Source organism: Balaenoptera physalus (genome assembly GCF_965194825.1).
Source record: "Balaenoptera physalus genome assembly, chromosome: 14".
NCBI classification, from domain to species: Eukaryota; Metazoa; Chordata; class Mammalia; order Artiodactyla; family Balaenopteridae; genus Balaenoptera; species Balaenoptera physalus.
In genome coordinates this window covers 18,963,717-18,987,915 of record NC_138893.1, presented here as the reverse complement: position 1 = coordinate 18,987,915, position 24,199 = coordinate 18,963,717, and the positions used below count along the sequence as shown (strand labels likewise).

General features: G+C 45.0%; 1 long non-coding RNA gene across 1 annotated transcript in view; it reads left to right on the top strand.

The window, feature by feature from the left end:
* LOC309642235 overlaps nucleotides 1-21,262 on the top strand; it is a 29,731-nt gene extending 8,469 nt beyond the window's left edge. Inside the window, exon 3 of the long non-coding RNA XR_014253067.1 lies at nucleotides 21,200-21,262. This is a non-coding gene — a long non-coding RNA (uncharacterized lncRNA). The remainder of the gene's footprint in view (nucleotides 1-21,199) is intronic.
* The last annotated feature ends 2,937 nt before the right edge of the window (nucleotides 21,263-24,199 follow it).

The following is a 24,199-nucleotide window of genomic DNA, read 5'->3' as shown; positions in this document are numbered from 1 at the left end:
ATATACTCTAGATGGGATCAATAGCAAAATAACTGAGGCAGAAGAAATGATAAGTGACCTGGAAGATAAAATAGTGGAAATAACTACTGCAGAGCAGAATAAAGAAAAAAGAATGAAAAGAATTGAGGACAGTCTCAGATACCTCTGGGACGATACTAAATGCACCCACATTCGAATTATAGTGGTCCCAGAAGAAGAAGAGAAAAAGAAAGGGACTGAGAAAATATTTGAAGAGATTATAGTTGAAAACTTCCCTAATATGAGAAAGGAAATATTTAATCAAGTCCTGGAAGCACAGAGAGTCCCATACAGGATAAATCCGAAGAGAAACATGCCAAGACACATATTAATCAAACTATCCAAAATTAAATGCAAAGAAAACATATTAAAAGCAGCAAGGGAAAAAAAACAAATAACACACAAGGGAATCCCCATAACGTTAACATCTGATCTTTCAGCAGAAACTCTGCAAGCCAGAAGGGAGTGGCAGGATATACTTAAAGTGATGAAGGACAAAAACCTACAACCAAGATTACTCTACCCAGCAAGGATCTCATTCAGATTTGATGGAGAAATTAAAACCTTTACAGACAAGCAAAAGCTGAGAGAGTTCAGCATCACCAAACCAGCTTTACAACAAATGCTAAAGGAACTTCTCTAGGCAAGGAACACAAGAGAAGCAAAACACCTACAATAACAAACCCAAAACATTTAAGAAAATGGGAATAGGAACATACATATCAATAATTACCTTACATGTAAATGGATTAAATGCTCCCACCAAAAGACACAGACTGGCTGAATGGATACAAAAACAAGACCCATATATATGCTGTCTACAAGAGACCCACTTCAGACCTAGAGACACATACAGACTGAAAGTGAGGGGATGGAAAAAGATATTCCATGCAAATGGAAATCAAAAGAAAGCTGGAGTAGCAATTCTCATATCAGACAAAAAAGACTTTAAAGTAAAGACTATTACAAGAGACAAAGAAGGACACTATATAATGATCAAGGGATCGATCCAAGAGGAAGGTATAACAATTGTAAATATTTATGCGCCCAACATAGGAGCACCTCAATACATAAGGCAAATACTAACAGCCATAAAAGGGGAAATCGACAGCAACACAACAATAGGAGGGGACTTTAACACCCCACTTTCACCAATGGACAGATCATCCAAAATGAAAATAAATAAGGAAACACAAGCTTTAAATGATACATTAAACAAGATGGACTTAATTGATATTTATAGGACATTCCACCCAAAAACAACAGAATACATATTTTTCTCAAGGGCTCATGGAACATTCTCCAGGATAGATCATATCTTGGTTCACAAATCAAGCCTTGGTAAATTTAAGAAAATTGAAATCGTATCAAGTATCTTTTCTGACCACAACGCTATGAGACTAGATATCAATTACAGGAAAAGATCTGTAAAAAATACAAACACATGGAGGCTACACAATACACTACTTGATAACGAAGTGATCACTGAAGAAATCAAAGGGGAAATCAAAAAATACCTAGAAACAAATGACAATGGAGACACGACGACCCAAAACCTATGGGATGCAGTGAAAGCGGTGCTAAGAGGGAAGTTTATAGCAATACAAGCCTACCTCAAGTAACAAGAAACATCTCGGATAAACAACCTAACCTTGCACCTAAAGCAATTAGAGAAGGAAGAACAAAAAACCCCAAAGCTAGCAGAAGGAAAGAAATCATAAAGATCAGATCAGAAATAAATGAAAAAGAAATGAAGGAAACAATAGCAAAAATCAATGAAACTAAAAGCTGGTTCTTTGAGAAGATAAACAAAATTGATAAACCATTAGCCAGACTCATCAAGAGAAAAAGGGAGAAGACTCAAATCAATAGAATTAGAAATGAAAAAGGAGACGTAACCACTGACACTGCAGAAATACAAACGATCATGAGAGATTACTACCAGCAACTGTATGCCAATAAAATGGACAACCTGGAAGAAATGGACAGATTCTTAGAAATGCACAAACTGCCGAGACTGAACCAGGAAGAAATAGAAAATATGAACAGACCAATCACAAGCACTGAAATTGAAACTGTGATTATAAACCTTCCAACAAACAAAAGCCCAGGACCAGGTGGCTTCACAGGCGAATTCTATCAAACATTTAGAGAAGAGCTAACACCTATCCTTCTCAAACTCTTCCAAAATATTGCAGAGGGAGGAACACTCCCAAACTCATTCTACGAGGCCACCATCACCCTGATACCAAAACCAGGCAAAGATGTCACAAAGAAAGAAAACTACAGGTCAATATCACTGATGAACATAGATGCAAAAATCCTCAACAAAATACTAGCAAACAGAATCCAACAGCACATTAAGAATCCAACAGCACAGTAAAAGGATCATACACCATGATCAAGTGGGGTTTATTCCAGGAATGCCAGGATTCTTCAATATATGCAAATCAATCAACGTGATACATCATATTAACAAATTGAAGGAGAAAAACCATATGATCATCTCATAAGATGCAGAGAAAGCTTTCGATAAAATTCAACACCCATTTATGATAAAAGCCCTGCGGAAAGTAGGCATAGAAGGAACTTTCCTCAACATAATAAAGGCCATATATGACAAACCCACAGCCAACATTGTCCTCAATGGTGAAAAACTGAGACCATTTCCACTAAGATCAGGAACAAGACAAGGTTGCCCACTCTCACCAGTATTATTCAACATAGTTTTGGAAGTGCTGGCCACAGCAGTCAGAGAAGAAAAAGAAATAAAAAGAATCCAAATCGGAAAAGAAGAAGTAAAGCTGTCACTGTTTGCAGATGACATGATACTATACATAGAGAATCCTAAAGATGCTACCAGAAAACTACTAGAACTAATCAATGAATTTGGTAAAGTAGCAGGATACAAAATTAATGCACAGAAATCTCTTGCATTCCTATACACTAATGATGAAAAGTCTGAAAGTGAAATTAAGAAAACACTCCCGTTTACCATTGCAAAAAAAAGAATAAAATATCTAGGAATAAACCTACCTAAGGAGACAAAAGACCTGTATGCAGAAAATTATGACACTGATGAAAGAAATTAAAGAGGATACAAATAGATGGAGAGATATACCATGTTCTTGGATTGGAAGAATCAACATTGTGAAAATGACTCTACTACCCAAAGCAATCTACAGATTCAATGCAATACCTATCAAACTACCACTGGCATTTTTCACAGAACTAGAACAAAAAAATTCACAATTTGTATGGAAACACAAAAGACCCCGAATAGCGAAAACAATCTTGAGAAAGAAAAATGGAGCTGGAGGAATCAGGCTCCCTGACTTCAGACTATATTACAAAGCTACAGTAATCAAGACATTTTGGTACTGGCACAAAAACAGAAATATAGATCAATGGAACAGGATAGAAAGCCCAGAGATAAACCCACGTACATATGGTCACTTTATCTTTGATAAAGGAGGCAAGCATATACAGTGGAGAAAAGACAGCCTCTTCAATAAGTGGTGCTGGGAAAATTAGACAGGTACACGTAAAAGTATGAAATTAGAACACTCCCTGACACCATACACAAAAATAAACTCAAAATGGATTAAAGACCTAAGTGTAAGGCCAGACACTATCAAACTCTTAGAGGAAAACAGGCAGAACACTCTATGACGTAAATCACAGCAAGATCTTTTTTGACCCAGGTCCTAGAGAAATGGAAATAAAAACACAAATAAACAAATGGGACCTAATGAAACTTAAAAGCCTTTGCACAGCAAAGGAAACCATAAACAAGACGAAAAGACAACCCTCAGAATGGGAGAAAATATTTGCAAATGAAGCAACTGACAAAGGATTAATCTCCAAGATTTACAAGCAGTTCATGCAGCTCAATAACAAAAAAACAAACAACCCAATCCAAAAATGGGCAGAAGACTTAAATAGACATTTCTCCAAAGAAGATATACAGATTGCCAACAGACACATGAAAGAATGCTCAACATCATTAATCATTAGAGAAATGCAAATCAAAACTACAATGAGATATCATCTCACACCGGTCAGAATGGCCATCATCAAAATATCTAGAAACAATAAATGCTGGAGAGGGTATGGAGAAAAGGGAACACTCTTGCACTGTTGGTGGGAATGTAAATTGATACAGCCACTGTGGAGAACAGTATGGAGGTTCCTTAAAAAACTACAAATAGAACTACCATACGACCCGGCAATCCCACTACTGGGCATATACCCTGAGAAAACCATAATTCAAAAAGAGTCATGTACCAAAATGTTCATTGCAGCTCTATTTACAATAGCCAGGGCATGGAAGCAACCTAAGTGTCCATCATCGGATGAATGGATAAAGAAGATGTGGCACATATATACAATGGAATATTACTCAGCCATAAAAAGAAATGAAATGGAGGTATTTGTAATGAGGTGGATGGAGTTAGAGTCTGTCATACAGAGTGAAGTAAGTCGGAAAGAGAAAAACAAATACAGTATGCTAACACATATATATGGAATCTAAGGGGGAAAAAAAGGTCATGAAGAACCTAGTGGCAAGATGGGAATAAAGACACAGACCTACTAGAGAATGGACTTGAGGATATGGGGAGGGGGAGGGGTGAGATGTGACAGGGTGAGAGAGTGTCATGGACATATATACGCTACCAAATGTAAAATAGATAGCTAGTGGGAAGCAGCCGCATAGCACAGGGAGATCATCTCGGTGCTTTGTGACCACCTAGAGGGGTGGGATAGGGAGGGTGGGAGGGAGGGAGATGCAAAAGGGAAGAGACATGGGAACATATGTATATGTAGAACTGATTCACTTTGTTATAAAGCAGAAACTAACACACCATTGTAAAGCAATTATACTCCAATAAAGATGTTAAAAAAAAACATAGGGAAGAGACTTCCCTGGGGGCGCAGTGGTTGGGAGTCCGCCTGCCGGTGCAGGGGACACGGGTTCGAGCCTTGGTCTGGGAAGATCCCACATGCCGCGAAGCAACTAAGCTCGTGCGCCACAACTGCTGAGCCCACGTGCCACAACTGCTGAGGCCTGTGTGCCTAGAGCCCGTGCTCGGCAACAAGAGAAGCCACCGCAATGAGAAGCCCGCACACTGCAACGAAGAGTAGCCCCTGTCCGCCGCAACTAGAGAAAGCCCGCATGCGGCAACAAAGACCCAACACCGCCAGAAATAAACAAATAAAAATAATTTTTTTTTAAAATAGGGACGAATATATTTAAAAATTTTAACAGTAGTCACCAAAAGAATAGACTCTATAGCTTCCCAAAAAGTAGCAGGGAGAAACAGGAAGACCGAAAACTTTTTTATGAATCCAGCAGAAGACAGAAAAGGAGAAAATTGCAAAGGAACATGATAGTAAATTAAAAGTACAAATGTTACGAATATATGCAATGAAACAGCAATCACAATAAATATGAGTGGATAAAAAAACAAAAAAACAAAGCAACAACAAAAAAAGAGTAGTGTCAAGGCCTTAATTTGGGGGAGTGTCAGTGTCTGAGTTGAGAGTAGTGTCAGACCCTTAGTTAGGGACAGCATCAGTGCCTGAGTTGGGAGCAGTGCCAGGGCCTAAGTTACGGACAGTGTCACGGCCTGAGTTAGGAGTAGTCTCAGGGCCTTAGTTAGGGAGAGTGTCAGTGACTGTATTAGGAGTCACTGTGTTAGGAGCATTGTGATGACAGGGGGCCTGGAGCACTGTGATGAAAGTTGTCCTGGAGCATTGTGATGAAAAGCACCATGGAGCATTGTGATGACAAGAGCCATGGTGCATTGAGATGACAAGGGTCATAGAGAACTGGGATGACATGGGTCACGGAGCATTATGATGACACAGTCATAGAACACTGTGATGACAAGAATTCTAGAGCATTGTGATGAAAAGGGCATGGAGCTTTGTAATTACAGGGGAAATGGAGCATTGCGATGACATGGGCAGAGAACATTGTGATGACAGCAGTCATGGAGCATTGTGATGAGAGGGGCCTCGGAGCACTGTGATGACAGGCGTCCCGGGGCATTGTGATGACAGTGGTCATGGAGCATTGTGATGAGAAGTATCATGGAGCATTGTGTTGACACAGGCATGGAGCATTGTGATGAGAAGTGATCTGGAGCATTGTGATGACAATGGCATGGAGCATTTTGATGACAGGAGCCAAGGAGCATTGTGCTGACAAGTGCATGGTGCATTGTGGTGACAAGTGGCATGGAGCATTGTGATGAAAGGCGTACTGTAGCATTGTGAGGAAAGGGGTCATGGATCATTGTGAAGACAGGGTTAATGGAGCTTTGTGGTGACAAGGGCTATGGAGCATTGTGATGACAGGGTCATTGGGCATTGTGATGACAGGGGGCATGGAGAACTGTGGTGAAAGTTGTCCTGGAGCATTGTGATGAAAAGCACCATGGAGCTTTGTGATGACAAGAGGCATGGAGCATTGTGATGACAAGAGTCATGGAGCATTGTGATGACAAGTGTCATGGAGAATTGTGATGACATGGGTCATGGAGCATTGTGATGACACAGTCATGGAACATTGCAATGACAAGAATTCTGCATCATTTTGATGAAATGGGCATGGAGCATTGTGATTACAGGGGACATGGATCATTGTGATGACATGGGCAGGGAACATTGTGATGACAGGGATCATGGATCATTGTGATGACAAGTGTCATGGAACATTGTGCTGACAGGGATCATAGAGCATTGTGATGAGAGGGGCCTTGGAGCATTGTGATGACAGGTGTCATGAGGCATTGTGATGACAGTGGTCATGGAGCATTGAGATGACAGGGGTCATGGAGCATTGTGACGACAGGGGACATGGAGCATTGTGATGAAAGTGGTAGTGGATCATTGTGATGACAAGTGTCTTGGCACCTTGTGAAGACATGGTTCATGGAGAAATGTGATGACAAGGGCCATGCCGAATTTTGATGACAGGTGTCATGGGGCATTGTGATGACAGTGGTCACCTACCTTTGTGATGAAAGGGATCATGGAGCAGTGTGATTACAGGAGCCATGGAGCATTGTGAATACATGGGCCATGGATCAATGTGATGACAGGGGTCATGGAGCAATGTGATGACACGGGCATGGAACATTATGTTGACAAGAGTTATGGAGCATTGTGATGAAAATGGTACTGGAGCATTGTCATGACAGCGGTCACGAAGAATTTTGATGACAGGGATTATGCAGCATTGTGATGACAAGGGTCATGGATCATTGTGAAGAGAGGGGTCATGGAAAATTGTGATGAGAAGGTTCATGAAGCATTGCGGTGACAAGGGCATGGAGCATTGTGATGATACGGGTCATTGAGCATTGTGATGACATGGGTCATGGAGCATTGTGTTGACACGGACATGGAGCATTGTGATGAGAAGAGATCTGGAGCATTGTGATGACAAGAGCATGGAGCATTTTGATGACAGGGGCCAAGGAGCATTGTGCTGACAATGGCATGGTGCATTGTGATGACAAGTGGCATGGAGCATTGTGATGAAAGGGGTCATGGAGCTTTGTGATGACAAGTGTAATGGAGAATTGTGATGACATGGGTCAAGGAGCATTGTGATGATAAAGGTCATGGAACATTGTGATGACAAGGGCATGGAGCACTGTGATGACAAGAATTCTGGATCATTGTGATGGCATGGGCATGGAGCCTTATGATAACAAGGGCCCTGCAGCATTGTGATGACAAGGGCATGGACCACTGTGATGACAAAGGGCATGGAGCATTGTGATGAATGGCGTACTGGAGCATTGTGATGAAAGGGGTCATGGATAATTGTGATGAAAGGCGTCATGGGGCATTGTGATGACAGTGTTCATGGTGCATTGTGATGAAAGGGGTCATGGAGCAGTGTGATTACAGGGGACATGGAGAATTGTGATGACAAAGACCATGGAGAATTGTGATGACAGTTCTTATGGATCACTGAGATGAAAGGGGCATGGATCATTGTGACGACAATGGTCATGGAGCATTGTGATGACAAGGGCCTGGAGCATTGTGATGGCAGTGGTCAAGGAACATTGTGACGATAAGGGCATGGAGCCTAGTTAGGGACAGTCTACCGGCCTTGGGACTAAATTCAGTGCCTGAGGTAGGCACAGCATAAGGTCATAGTTAGCATAAGAGGTAGGACAATAGCTCGGGACAGGCTTAGGGTAAAGGCTAGGAATCGTGCCCGGAAATGACCTAAGGATAGTATGAAGACCATTGTTACTGAGACTATCAGGGCCTTATTCAGAACCAGTATTAGGGCTTCAGGTAGGGACAGCATCAGGGCCTGACTTAGGGAGAGCGACAGGGCCTGAATGAGGCCTAATGTCAGGCCCTTAGCTGGAGACACTGTCAGGGAATGACTTAAGAGCAGCATCAGTGCCTTTGTTGGATCAGCTTTAGGCTCTTAGTTAAAGACATGACCAGAGCTCTAGTTAGTCACAGCGTCAAGGCCTCAGTTAGGGAAAGCTTCAGGGTCGGAGTTACAGACAGCCTCATGTCTTCACTTAAAGACAGCGACAGGGCTTTCTTAGGGACAGTGTCAGGACCTTGGTTAGAAATGGGTCAGGATATTAGCTCAGGAGAGTGTCAGGATTTTAGTTATGGCTGGCAGCAGGGCCTATATTAGGGACAGATTCTGGGCCTTTGTTAGAGACAGTGTCATGGCCTTAGTTAAGAGTAGTCAGGGCCTTAGTTAGGGAGAGCATTAGGGTTTCAGTCAGCATAAGATGCAGGAGATTATCTCGGGACAGAGTCAGCTTCCAGGCCAGAGATAGTGAAAGGAAATGACCAAGGGATAATGAGAAGACCTTAGTTATTGAGAGCATCAGGGCCTTAGTTAGCAGCAGCGTGAGGGCCTTAATCAGGACCAGTGCCAGGGATTGATGTATGGACAGCGTCAGAGCTTAACTAAGATACAGCAACAGGGCCTAAGTGAGGCCTATCTTTAGGGCCTGAGTAAGGGACAGTATCAGGGCATGACTTAGGAGCAGCATAAATGCCTCTGTAGGATCAGCATTAGGGTCTTAGTAAAAGACATGATCAGGGTCTGAGTTAGTCACAGCATCAAGGCCTGAGTTAGTTAGGAAAAGCTTCAGGGCTTACTTTGGGACAGTTTCAGGACTTTGGTAAGACATGGGTCAGGATATTAGCTCCGGATAATGTCAGGACTTTAGATATTGATGGCAGCAGCCCTTAGTTAGAGACAGGGTCAGGCCCTGAGTCAAGACTAGCATCAGAGTCTTTGTTAGGTACAGTGTACGGGACTGAGTTAGGAGTAGAGTCAGGGCCTTAGTTAGTGACAGTGTCAGGGCCTGACTTAGGGAGAGCGACAGGGCCTGAGTGAGGCTTAGCGTCAGGCCCTTAGCTGGGCACACTGTCAGGGCATGACTTTGGAGCAGCATCAGCGTCTTTGCTGGATCAGCCTTAAGGTCTTCGTGAAATACATGATCAGAGCCTGAGTTACTCACAGCTTCACGGCTTCAGTTAAGGAAAGCTTCAGGGCCTGAGTTAGGGACAGCCTCAGGTCTTGACTTAGGGACAGTTTCAGGACCTTGGAAAGACATAGGTCAGGATATTAGCTCAGGATAATATCAGGACTTTAGATACTGATGGCAGCAGGGCCTTAGTTACAGACAGTTTCAGGGCCTGAGTTAGGCCTAGCATCAGAGCCTTTGTTAGATACAGTGTAAGGGACTGAGTTAGGAGTAGTGTCAGGGCCTTGCTTAGGGACAGAGTCAGGGTCTGAGTTAGGTGTACTGTCAGAGACCTAGTTAGGGAGAGTGCTAGGGCCTGAGTTAGAATTAGTGTCAAGGCCTTATTTAGGACCAATTTCAGGGCCTTAGTTTGGACTGGCATCAGAGCCATTGTTAGGAATCATATGAGGGCCTGAGTTAGGCGTTCTGTCAGGTCCTTAGTTAGGGACAATGTTAGGGCCTGAGTTAGGATTAGTGTCAACGCCTTATTTAGGACCAATTTTAGGGCTTTAGTTTGGACTAGCAACAGAGCCTTTGTTAGGTATCATGTCGGGCCTAAGTTAGGTGTAGTGTCAGGGCCATTGTTAGGGACAGTATCAGGGCCTGATTTAAGAGAAGTTCAGGGCCTTAGCCAGGGAAAGTGTCAGGGCCTTAGTTAGGGACATTATCAAGGCCTGAATTAGCAGTAGTGTCAAAAGTCCTTAGTGAGGAGAGTAAGGAGTAAGTCAGGACTCAGGCCCTGATCTGATTCCTATCATAGGCCCTAATGCTGGGCTTAACTAAGGCCCTGACACTGGTCCTAACTAAAGCTGTGACACGATTCTTAACTCAGGCCCTGACACTGTCCCTAACAAAGCCTCTGACACTACTCTTAACTCAGGCACAGACACTATCCCTAAATAAGGCCCTGACAATCCTCCTAACTCAGGACCTGACACTGTCTCTAACTAAGGCCCTGATACTACTCCGAACTAAGCTCTGACACTGTCCCTAACATAGGCCCTGACTCTACTCCTAACTCAGGAACTGACACTGTCACTAACTAAGGCCCTGAAACTATTCATAACTCACGCCGTAACACTACTCTTAAATCATGCCCTGGCAATGTCCCTAACTAAGGCCCTGACATTATTCCTAACTCAGACGCTGATACAATACCTAAGGAAGGCCCTGACATTACTCCTAACTTAGGCTTTGAAAAGGTCCCTAAATAAGGCTGACACAACTCCTAACTCAGGCACTGACACTTTCCCTAAATAAGGCCCTGAAACTTCTCCCAACTCAGGCACTGACACTGTCCCTAACTAAGACAGTGAAAATACTCCCAACATAGGCACTGACACTGCCCCTAACTAAGGCCTTGACATTATTCCCAACTCAGGCACTAACACTGTCACTTACTTAGGCCCTTACACTACTCACAACACAGGCCCTGACACTGTCCTTAAATACCGCTCTCACACTACTCCTAAATAAGGCCCTAACACTATTCGTAACACAGTCACTGATACTCTCCCTAACTAAGGCCCTGAAATACTCCTTACTCAGGCCCTGACTCTGGCCCTAACCAAGGCCCTGACACTACTCCTAACTCAGGCCCTGACACTGTCCATAACTTAGGCCTTGACACTACTCCTAACTCAGGCACTGACACTCTCCCTAACTAAGGCCCTGTGACTACTCCAACCTCAGGACCTGAAACTGTCCCTAACTAAGGCTCTGACACTGCTCGCAACTCCGGCACTGACACTCTCCCTAACTAAGGCCTTAACACTACTCTTATCTAAGGCCCTGACACTGTCCCTAACAAAGACCATGACACTACTCCCAACCCCGGCAGTGACGCTGTCCCTAACTAAGGCCTTGACACTAATCCCAACTCAGGCAATGGAACTGTCCCTCACTGAGGCCCTGACACTATTCCCAACATGGACACTGACACTGTCCCTAACAAAGACGCTGACACTACTCCCAACCCAGGCACTGACACTGTCCCTAACTAAGGCCTGATACTACTCCCAACTCAGGAACTGACACTCTCCCTAACTAAGGCCTTGATACTACTCTTTTTTTTTTAATTGATATATTTAATTCTTTTTGGCTGTGTTGTGTCTTCGTTTCTGTGCGAGGGCTTTCTCCAGTTGCGGCAAGCGGGGGCCACTCTTCATCGTCATGAGTGGGCCTCTCACTATCGCGGACTCTATGGTTGTGGAGCATAGGCTCGAGACACGCAGGCTCAGTAGTTGTGGCTCACGGGCCTAGTTGCTCCACGACATGTGGGATCTTCCCAGACCAGGGCTCGAACCCGTGTCCCCTGCATTAGAAGTCAGATTCTCAACCACTGCGCCACGAGGGAAGCCCCGACACTACTCTTAACTCATGCCCTGACACTGTCCATAACAAACACCCTGACACTATTCCCAACTCAGGCACTGACACTCTCGCTAACTAAGACCCTGACACTACTCCCATCTCAACCACTGACACTGTCCCTAAGGCCCTGACACTACTTTCAACTCAGGCACTGACATTGTCCCGACCGAAGTCCCTGACCCTATTCTCAACTCAGGCACTAATACTGTCCCTTACTAATGCCCTGGCACTACTGCAAACTCAGGCACTGATACTGTCCCTAACTAGGCCCTGACATTACTTCCAACTCAGGCACTGACACTGTCCCTAACTAAGGCCCTGACATTACTCACAACGCCGGCACTGACACTTTCGCTAACTAAGGCCATACAACTACTCACAACTCAGGCCCTGACACTGCTCCTAAGTACCAGTCTCAGAATACTCCTAACTCAGGCCCTGACACTATTCCTAACACAGTCACTGACACTGTCCCTAACTAAGGCCCTGAAACTACTCCTAACTCAGGCCCTGACAATGTCCATAACTTAGGCCCTGGCACTACTCCCAACTCAGGCACAGACGCTGTCCCTAACTAAGGGTCTGACACTACTCCCAACTCAGACACTAACACTCTCCCATATTAAAGCCTTGACACTACTCTTAACTCAGGCCATGAAATTGTCCATAATAAAGACCCTGACACTAATCCCAACTCAGGCAGTGGCACTACTCCCAAGTCAGGCAATGACGCTGTGCCTAACTAAGGCTCTGACACTACTCCCAACTCAGGCACTGACCCTCTCCCTAATTAAGGCCCTAGCACTACTCCCAACTCAGGCACTGACACTGTCCCTAACTAAGGCCCTGACACTACTGCTAACTCAGGCACTGAAACTGTCACTAACTAAGGCCATTACACTACTCTTAACTCAAAAACTGACACTCTCCGTAACTAAGGCTTTGACACAATACTTAACTGATGCCCTGACACTGTCCTTAACTAAGACCCTGACACTACTCCCAACTCAGTCACTGACACTGTTCCTAACTAAGACCCAGAGACTACTCCCAATTCAGGCCCTGACACTGTCCCTAACAAAGGCACTGATACTACTCTCAACTCAGGCACTGACACTATCCCTAACTAGGCCCTGACACTACTCCCAACTCAGGCACTGACACTGTCCCTAAATAAGTCCCTGACACTACTCCCATCTCAGGCACTGATAATATGCCTAACTAAGACTCTGGCACTACTCCCAACTCAGGCACTGACACTATCCCTAAATAAATCCCTGACATAACTCCCATCTCAGGCACTGATAATGTGCCTAACTAAGACTCTGGCACTACTCCCAACTCAGGCACTGACACTGTCCCTAACTAAGGCCCTGACACTACTCACAACTCAGACACTGACACTGTCCCAAACTAAGGCCCTGACATTGCTCCAAACTCAGACCCTGACACTATAACTAACAAAGGTCCTCACACTACTCCTAACTCAGGCACTGACACTGTCCATAACTTAGGCCCTGACACTACCAATAAATCAGACACTGACACTCTCCCTAACTAAGGCCCTGAGATTACTCCTACCTCAGGCCCTGACACTGTCCATAACTAAGGCCTTGAATCTACTGCCAACTCAGGCTTTGACACTGTCCCTAAATATGGCCATGACACTACTCTCAACTCAGGCCCTGACACTGTGCCTAATAAAGGCCCTGAAACTACTCCCAACTCAGGCACTGACACTGTCCCTAAATAAGACCATGACACTACTCCCAACTCAGGCACTAACACTCTCCTTAACTAAGGCCTTGACACTACTCTTAACTCAGGCCCTGACACTGTCCCTTACAATGACCCTGACACTACTCCCAAATCAGCCACTGTCTTTGTCCCTAACACTGGCCCCGACACTCCTGCCAACTCAGCCACTGATATTGTCTCTAACTAAGGCCCTGACACTAATCACAACTCAGGCACTGACACTGTCCCTAAGACCCTGATACTACTCCCAACTCAGGCACTGACACTGTCCCTTACTAATGCCCTGACACTACTCCCACCTCAGGCACTGACACTGTCCCTAACTAAGGCAGCGAAAATACTCCCAACATAGGCACTGACACTGTCCCTAACTAGGGCTGGTACTACTCCCACCTAAGGCACTGACACTGTCCCTAACTAAGGCCCTGACATTACTCCCAACCCAGGCACTGACACTCTTACTAACATAGACCCTTACACTACTCACAACACAGGCCCTGACACTGTTCCTAAATACCGCTCTCACACTACTCCTAAATCACGCCCTAACAATATTCCTAACACAGTCACTGACACTGTCCCTAACTAAGGCCCTGAGAATACTCCTTACTCAGGCCCTGACTCTGACCCCAACTAAGGCCCTGACACTATTCCTAACTCAGGCCCTGACACGATAACTAAGAAAGGCCCTCACAATACTACTAACTCAAGCACTGGCACTGTCCATAACTTAGGCCCTGACACTACTCCTAACTCAGGCACTGACACTCTCCCTGACTAAGGCCCTGAGACTACTCCATCCTAAAGACCTGAAACTGTCCCTAACTAAGGCTCTGACACTGCTCGCAACTCCGGCACTGACACTCTCCCTAACTAAGCCCTTAACACTACTCTTAGCTAAAGCCCTGACACTGTCCCTAACAAAGACTCTGACACTACTCCCAACTCCGGCAGTGTCGCTGTCCCTAACTAAAGCCCTGATGCTACTCCAAACTCAGGCAATGATGCCGTCCCTAACTAAGGTCCTGACACAACTCCCAAGTCAGGCACTAAGGCTCTGGATCATTGTGATGACAAGTGCCATGGAGCATTGTGATGACAAGGGTCATGGAGAATTGTGATGACAAGGGCATGGAGCATTGTGATCACAGGGGTCATGGGGCATTGTGATGAAAGTGGTCATGGGGCATTTTGATGAAAGTGTTCATGGAGCATTGTGATTAAAGTGGTCATGGAGCATTGTGATGAAAAGCGCTATGGAGCATTGTGATGACAGGGGTCATGTAGCATTGTGATGACAAATGCATGGATATTTGTGATGACGAGGGCCGTGGAGCATTGAGATTACAAGAGTCATGGAGCATTGTGATGACACGGGTCATGTAGCATTTTGATGACAAATGCATGGAGATTTGTGATGACGAGGGCCATGGAGCATTGAGATTACAAGAGTCATGGAGCCTTGTGATGACAGGGGTCATGGAGCATTGTGCTGAGAAAGGCCATGGAGCATTGTGATGACAGGCGTCATGGGGCGTTGTAATGAAAGGGGTCATGGAGCATTGTGAAGACTCGTGTCATGGAGTCTTGTTATGAAAATTGTCATGGAGCATTCTTATGACACGGGCATGGAGCATTTTGATGACAAGGGTTCCGGAGCATCGTGGAAACAGGCGCCATGGAGCATTGTGATGACAAGGGCTTGGAGCATTGTTAGGACATGCGGCATGGAGCATTGTGATGACCAGGGCCATGGTGCATTGTAATGAGAAGGACATGGAGCATTGTGATGACAAAGGTCATAGAGCACTGCGATGAAAGGATTAATGGAGCATTGTAATGAAAGGGGACATGGATCATTGTGATTACAGGTATAAAGGAGCATTGTGATGACAATGGTCATGAAGCATTGTGATGAAAGGGATCGGGGAGCATTGTGATAAAAGGGGCCATGGGGCATTGTGATGACAAGGACCATGGAGCATTGTGATGACAAGTGTCATGGAGTATTGTGCTGACAAGTGCCATGGAGCATTGTTAAGACAGGCGTCATGGGGCATTGTGATGAAAGGGGTCATGGAGCACTGAGATTAAAGGGGCCATGGAGCATTGAGATGACAAAGGCCATGGATCATTGTGATGACAAGTGTCTTGGTGCATTGTGATTATAAGTGCCATGGAGCATTGTGATGATAGGGGTCATGGGGCATTGTGATATAATGGGTCATGGATCATTGTGATTACAGGGATAATAGAGCACTGTGATGAAAAGCGCCATGGATCATTTTGATGAAAGGGATAATGGAACATTGTAATCAAAGGAGTCATTGATCATTGTGATTACAGGGATCAAGGAGCATTGTTATCACAAGCTCCAAGGAGCATTGTGATTACAAGGGCCATGGAGCATCGTGATGAGTGGGGTCACGGAGCATTGTGATGAAAGTTGTCATGGAGCATTGTGATGACAAGGGCGTGGAGCTGTGTGATGCCATTCGCCATGGAGCCTTGTGATGACAGGTGGCCATGGAGCGTTGTGATGAAGGGGATCATGGAACATTGTCATGAATGTTGTCATGGAGCATTGTGATGACAAGGGCGTGGAGCTCTGTGATGACAAGGGCCATGGAGCATTGAGATTACAAGGGTCATGGAGCATTTTGATGACAGGTGCCATGGAGACTTTTGATGCCAAGCCTCATGGAACATTGTGATGACAGGGGACATGGAGCTTTGTGGTGACAGGGGGTATGGGCATTGTGATTAAAGGGGTCATGTATCATTGTGATGACAATGTTCATGGAGTATTGTGATGAAAGGGGCCATGGGGCATTTTGATGACAAGGGCCATGGAGCATTGTGATGACAGGGGTCCTGGAGCATTGGGATGACAGGTGTCATGGATTATTGTGATGAAAGGGGTCAGGGATCATTCTGATGACAGGGGTCCCATGTCATTGTGGTGACAGGGGGCGTGGAGCATTGTGATGAAAGGTGACATGGGGCATTGTGATGACAAGTGCGATGGAGCATTGTTATCAAAGCGGTCAAGGAGAATTGTGATGAAAGTCGTCATGCAGCATTGTGATAAAAAGCGCTAGGTAGCATTTTGATGACAAGGTCCATGGAACATTATGATGACAAGTGTCATGGAGCACTGTGGGGACAGGAGTCATGGAGCATTGTGATGACAGGGGTCATGTGGCATTGTGATGAAATGGGGCATGGAGCATTGCGATGAAAGAGGTACTGGAGCATTGTGATAAAAGGGATCATGGAGCATTGTGATGACAATGGTCATGGAGCATTGTGATGAAAGGGGTAATGGATCATTGCGATGACAGGGGTGATGGAGCATAGTGATGATAAGGCCATGGAGCATTGTGATGACAAGAGCCATGGAACATTGTGATGAAAGGGGTCATGGAGCATTGTGATGAAAGGAGTCATGCATCATTGTGATGACAGGTGTCATGGAGCATTGTCAGGATAAGGGCATGGAGCATTGTAATGACAGGGGGCATGGCACATTGTGATCAAATGGGGAATGGAGCATTGTGAAGACAGGGCTCAAGGTGCATTGTGATAACAAGGGTCATGAATCATTGTGATGAAAGGGGTCATGGAACATTGTCATGAAAAGGGCATGGAGACTTGTGATGACAATGGTCATGGTGTATTTTGCTGAATGGGGTCATGTAGCTTTGTGATGAAAGTGGTATTGGGGCCTTGTGATGAAATTGGTCATGGATCATAGTGATTACAGATTTCATTGAGGATTGTGATGACAAGGGTCATGGAGCATTGTGAGGATAAGGGATTGGAGCATTGTGATGAAAAGAGTAATGGAGCATTGTGAAGACAGGGGTCATGGAACATTGTGATGACAAGGGTCATGGAACTTTGTGATGAATTGGCTCATGGATCATTGTGAAGTCAGGGGACATGGAGCATTGTGATGACAAGGGCCATGGAGCATTGTGATGTCAGTGGTCATGGAGCATTGTGATGAAATTGGTCATGAGGCATTGTGTTGAAAGGGGTCATGGATCATTGTGATTACAGGGATAATGGACGATTGTGAAGAAAAGCGCCATGGAGCATTGTGGTGACAAGGGCCTTGGAGCATTGTGATGAAAGGGGTCATGGAGCATTGTGATGAATGTGGTCATGGAGCATTTTGATGACAGGGATCATGGCGCATTGTTATGACAAGCGCCATGGATCATTGTGATGACAAGGGCCATGGAACATGGCAGTGACAAGTGTCATGGACCATTGTGATGAAAGTGTCATGGAGCATTGTAATGAAAGGGGGCATGGAGCATTATGATGACAGGGGTCATGGAACACTGTGATGGCAAGAGTCATGGATCATTGTGATGAAAGTAGTCAGGGAGCATTGTGATGAAAGGGGCCATGGGCCATTTTGATGACAAGGGCCATGAAGCATTGTGATGAAAGGGGACATAGAGCATTGTGATGAAAGTGGTCATGGAACATTGTGATGAAAAGCTCATGGGGCATTGTGATGAAGGGTTCCTGGAACTTTGGGATGACAGGGGTAATGGAATATTGTTATAAAAGGGTCATGGGGCATTGTTATGGCATAGGGCCATGGAGCATTGTGATGAAAGGGGTCATGGACCACTGTGCTGAAAGTGGTCATGGAGCATTGTGATGCAAAGTGCCATGGAGCATTGTTATGACAGGGGTCATGGAGCATTGTGATGACAAGGGCTATGGAGCATTGTGATGTCATGGGTCATGGAACATTGTGATGAAATGGGTCATGGATCATTCTGATGACATGGATGATGGAGCATTGTGATGACAAGTGTAATGGAGCATTGTTATGACAGGGGTCATGGAGCATTGTGATGACAAGTGTCAAGGAGCATTGGGATGACAAATTCCATGGAGCATTGTGATAACAGGGGTCGTGGAGGATTGTGATGAAACGCATACTGGAGCATTGTGCAGAAACCTGCCATGGATCATTGTGATTACAAATGTCATGGAGCATTGTGATGAAACTGGCATGGAGCATTGTGACAATAGTTCTGGAGCATTGTGATGACAAGGGCATGGAGCATTGTGATTACAGGGGCCATGGAGCATTGTAGTGACAAGACATGGCACATTGTGATGACAAGGGGCATGGAATATTGTGATGAAAGTGGTACTGGAGCATTGTGATGAAAGGAGTCATGAATCATTTTGATTACAGATATCATGGAGCAGTGTGATGACAAGGGCCATGGAGCATTTTGATAACAGGGGCCATGGAGCATTGTGATGATAGGGCCATGGAGAATTGTTAGGACAATGGTCATGAAGCATTGTGATGAATGTGGTCATGAAGAATTGCGATTAAAGGGATCATGGGCATTGTGATGACAAGGGCATGTAGCATTTTGATGACAAGTGGAATGGAGCCTTGTGATGAAAGGGGTAATGGAGCATTGTGAATAAACGAGCCATTGAGAATTGTGATGAGAAGAGCATGGAGCATTGTGATGACAAGTTGCATGGAGTACTGTGATGAAAAAGGTATTGGAGCATTTTGAGGAAACGAGTTATGGATCATTGTGATTACAGGGATCATGGAGCATTGTGATGACAAGGTCATGGAGTATTGTGATGACAGTGGTCATCTGGCATTGTGATGACTGTGGTCATGGAACATTGTGATGAACGGTGTCATGGAGCACAGTGATTACAGGGGCCATGGAGAATTGTGATGACACAGGTCATGGAATATTGTGACGACTGCATAATGGAGCATTGTGATGAAATAGTGCATGGATCATTGCAACGACTGGGGTCATGGAGCATTGTGATGATAGGGGCTTATGGCATTGTAATAACAATCGTCATGGAGCATTGTGATGAAAGGGGTCAGGCAGCATTGAGATAAAAGGGGTCATGGGACAATGTGATAACAAGGGCCATGGAGCATTCTGATGAAAGGGGTCATGGAGCATTGTGATGAAATTGGTCATAGAGCATTGTGATGAAACGCGCTATGGAACATTGTGATGACAAGGGCCATGGAGCATTGTGATCAAATGTGTTATAGAGAGTTCTGATGAAAGTGCTCATGGAGCATTGTTATGAAAGTGGTCATGGAGCACTGTGATTACAGGGCCGATCGAGCATTGTGATGACAAGTGAGATGGATCACTGTGATGAGAAGTGCCATTTAGCATTTTGATAACAAGGGTCATCCAGCATTCTGATGACAAGGGTCATGGAGCATTGTGATGACAAAGGCCATGGAGCATTGTGATGACAGGGTTCATGGAGCATTGTGATTACATGGGCCATGCAACATTGTGATGACAAGGGTCATCGAGCATTGTTATGACAAGGTCCATGGAGCATTGTGATTTCAGGGGCCATGGAGCATTGTGATGACAAGGGCATGGTGCACTGTGATGACAAGTGGCATGGAGCATTGTGATGAAAATGGGACTGGAGCATTTTGAGGAAAGGGGTAATGGATCATTCTGATGACAGGGGTCATGGAGATTTGTGTTGACAAGGACCATTGAGCATTGTGATGACAGGGGTCATGGGGCATTGTGATGACAGGGGTCATGGAGCATTGTGATTAAAGGGGTAATGGATCATTGCGATGACAATGGTCGATGAGCATTGTGATGATAGGGGCATGAAGCATTGGAATGACACTGGTCATGGAGCATTGTGATGAAAGACGTCGTGGAGCATTGTGATGACAAGGGCCCTGTAGCATGGTGATGATACGGGCATGGAGCATTGTGATGACAAGAGTTCTGGAGCATTGTGATGAAACGGGTACTGTAGCATTGTGAGGAAAGGTGTCATGGATCATTGTGATGACAGGGGTCATGGAGCATTGTGATGAAAAGGGTCATGAGGCATTGTGATGATAAGTTCCATGGAGCATTGTGATTAAATGGGTTATGGAGCGTTGTGATGAAAGTGGTCATGGAGCATTGTGATGAAAAACGCCATGGAGCATTGTGAAGACAAGAGTCCTGGAGCATTGTGATGACATTGTCATGGAGAATTGGGATGACACGGGCATGGAGAATTGTGATGAGAAGAGTTCTGGAGCATTGTGATGAAAAGGGCATGGAGCATTGTGATTACAGGGGTCATGGAGAATTGTGATGACCAAGCCATGGAGCATTGTGATGAAAAGCATCATGGATCTTTGCGATGACAGGCGTCATGGAGTATTATGATGATAGGAGCATGGTGCATTGTGATGACAATGGTCATGGAGCATTTTGATGAAAGGCGACATGTGGCATTGTGACTACAAGGGCCATGGAGCACTGTGATGAAAAAGGTCATGGAGCACTGTGATGAAAGTTATCATGGAGCATTGTGATGAAAAGCACCAGGGATCACTGTGATGAAAAGGGCCATGGAGCATTGTGATTACAAGTGTCATGGAGCATTGTGATGATGGGGTCATGGAGCATTGTGATGAAAAGGGTCATGGAGCACTGTGATTACAGTAGTCATGGAACATTTTGACGACAGGGGTCATGGAGCATTGTGATGACAAGAATTCTGGAGCATTGAGGTGACAAGGGCATGGAGCATTGTGATGACAGGGGCCATGGAACACTGTGATGACAGGGGTCATGGAGCATTTTGATGACAGGGGCCATGGAACATTGTGATGACAGGGGTCATGGAGCATTGTGATGACAGGGGTCACGGGGCATTGTGATGACAGGGGCCTTGGGGCATTATGATAACAAAGTCCATGGAGCATTGTGATGACAGGGGTCATGAGTCATTGTGACGACAATGGCTACGGAGCATTGTGATGCCAAGTGTCAAGGAACAATGTGATTACAGTTTTCATGGAGCATTGTGATGACAAGTGCATGGAGCCTTGTGATGACAGGGCTCATGGAGCATTGTGAAAACAGGTATCATGAGGCATTGTGATGACAGGGGCATGGAACATTTTATGTAAGTGGTCATGGAGAATTGTGATGAAAGGGATCATGTGAAATTGTAATGACAAGGGCCATGGAGCATTGTGATGAAACAAATCTTGAAGCATTTTGATGAAAATTGTCATGAAGCAGTGCAATGAAAAGCAACAGGGAACATTGTGATGACAAGGGCCATGGAGCATTGTGATGACAAGTGTCAGGGTGCATTGTGAATTATAGGTGTCATGGAGCATTGTGATGACAAAGGTCATGGAGCATTGTGATGAGAGGTGACATTGGGCATTGTGATGATGAATGTGGTCATGGAGCACTGTGATTACAGGGGCCATGGAGCATTATGATGACAATGGGCATGGAGCATTGTGATGAAAGCGGTACTGTAGCATTGCAATGAAAGGGGTCATGGATCATTGAGAATACAGGGATCCTGGAGCATTGTGATCACAAAGGTCATGGAGCATTGTGATGAGAAGAACCATTCAGCATTGTGATGACAGGGGTCATGGGGCATTGTGATGACAGGTGTCATGGAGCATTGTGATGAAAGTCGTCATGGAGCATTGTGATGAAAGGGGTCATGGGGCATTGTGATGACAAGGGCCATGAAGCATTGTGATTTAATGGGTTATGGAGCCTTTGGATGAAAGTGGTCATGGAGCATTGTGATGAAAAGTGCCATGGAGCATTGCGATGACAAGAGTCCTGGAGCATTTTGATGACATTTTCATGGAGCATTGTGATAACACAAGCATGGAGAATTGTGATGAGAAGAGTTATGGAGCATTATGATGACAAGGGCATGGAGCATTGTGATGACAAGGGGCATGGAGTATTGTGATGAAAGTGGTACTGGAGTATTGTGATGGCAGGCCTCATGGATCATTGTGATTACAGGGATCATGCAGCACTGTGATGACAGGGGTCATGGAGCATTGTGATGACAAGGGCATGGAACACTGTGATGAAAGGGGTCATGGAGCACAGTGATTACTGGGGCCTTGGAGCATTGTGATTACAAAAGCCATGGAGCATTGTGATGACAGGTGTCATGGAGCATAGTGATGAAAGGGGTCAGCGAGGATTCTGATGAAAGTGGTTATTGAATATTGTGATGGAAAGGGCCATGGAGCATTGTGATGCCATGTGTCATGGAGCATTGTGATGACAAGGGTCATGGAGCATTGTGATGACAAAGGCCATGGAGCATTGTGATGACATGGGTCATGTAACATTTAGATGAAAGGGGTCATGGATCATTGTGATGACAGGGGTCATGGAGTATTGTGATGATAGGGCCATGGAGAATTGTGATGACAATGGTCATGGAGCATTGTGATGACAGGGGTCATGGAGCATTGTGATGACAAGGGCATGGAGCACTGTGATCACAATGGTCATGGAGCATTGTGATGAAAGTGGTCATAGAGCATTGTGATGAAAAGGGTCATGTGGAATTCTGAGGAAAAGAGTCATACTGCATTGTGAAGAAAAGGTCATGGAGCATTTTGATGAAAGTTGTCATGGAACGTTGTGATGAAAAGCACCAGGGAACATTGTGATGACAAGTGCCATGGAGCATTGTGATGACAGGGGTCATGAAGCAATGTGATTACAGGGGCCATGGAGCATTGTGATGAAAAAGGCCATGGAGCATTGTGATGAAAGGTGTCAGCGAGCATTGTGATGAAAGTGGTCATTGAGCATTGTGATGAAAAGCGCCATGGAGCATTGTGATGACAAGGGTCATGGAGCATTGTGATGACACAGGCATGGAGCATTGCAATGACAAGCGCTCCTGATCATTGTGATGACTAGGGCATGGAGCATCGTGATCACAAAGGCATGGAGCATAGTGATGAAAGGGGTCATGGAGCATTGTGATGAAAAGGGTCATTGAGCATTGTGATGACAGGTGTCATGGAGCATTGTGATGACAAGCAGCATGGAGCATTGTGATGAAAGTGGTACTGGAGCATTGTGAGGAAAGTGGTCATGGATTATTGTGATTACAGGGATCGTGAAGCATTTTGATGATAAGGTTCATGGAATATTGTGATGACATGTGTCATGGAGCATTGTGATGACAAGGTCCATGGAGCACTGTGATAACAGGGATCATGGGGTATTGTGATGACAGTGGTCCTGGAGCATTGTGATGAAAGGGGTCATGGAGCAATGTGATTACACGGGCCATGGAGCATTGTGATGACAAAGGAAATGCAGCACTTTTATGACAAAATACATGTAGCATTGTGATGACAGCTGTAATGTGGCATTGTGATGACAGGGATATGGAACATTGTGATGAATGTGGTCATGGAGCATTGTGATGAAAAGCGCCATGGAGCATTGTGATGACAAGGGCATGGAGCATTGTGATGAAAAGGGGCATGGAGCATTGTGATGACAGGTGTCATGGGCATTGTGATGACAGGGGGCATGAAACATTGTGATGAAAATTTTCATGGCCATTGTAATGAAAAGCACCAGGGAGCATTGTGATGAAAAGTGCCATGGAGCATTGTGATGAAAGGGGTCATGGAGCACTAT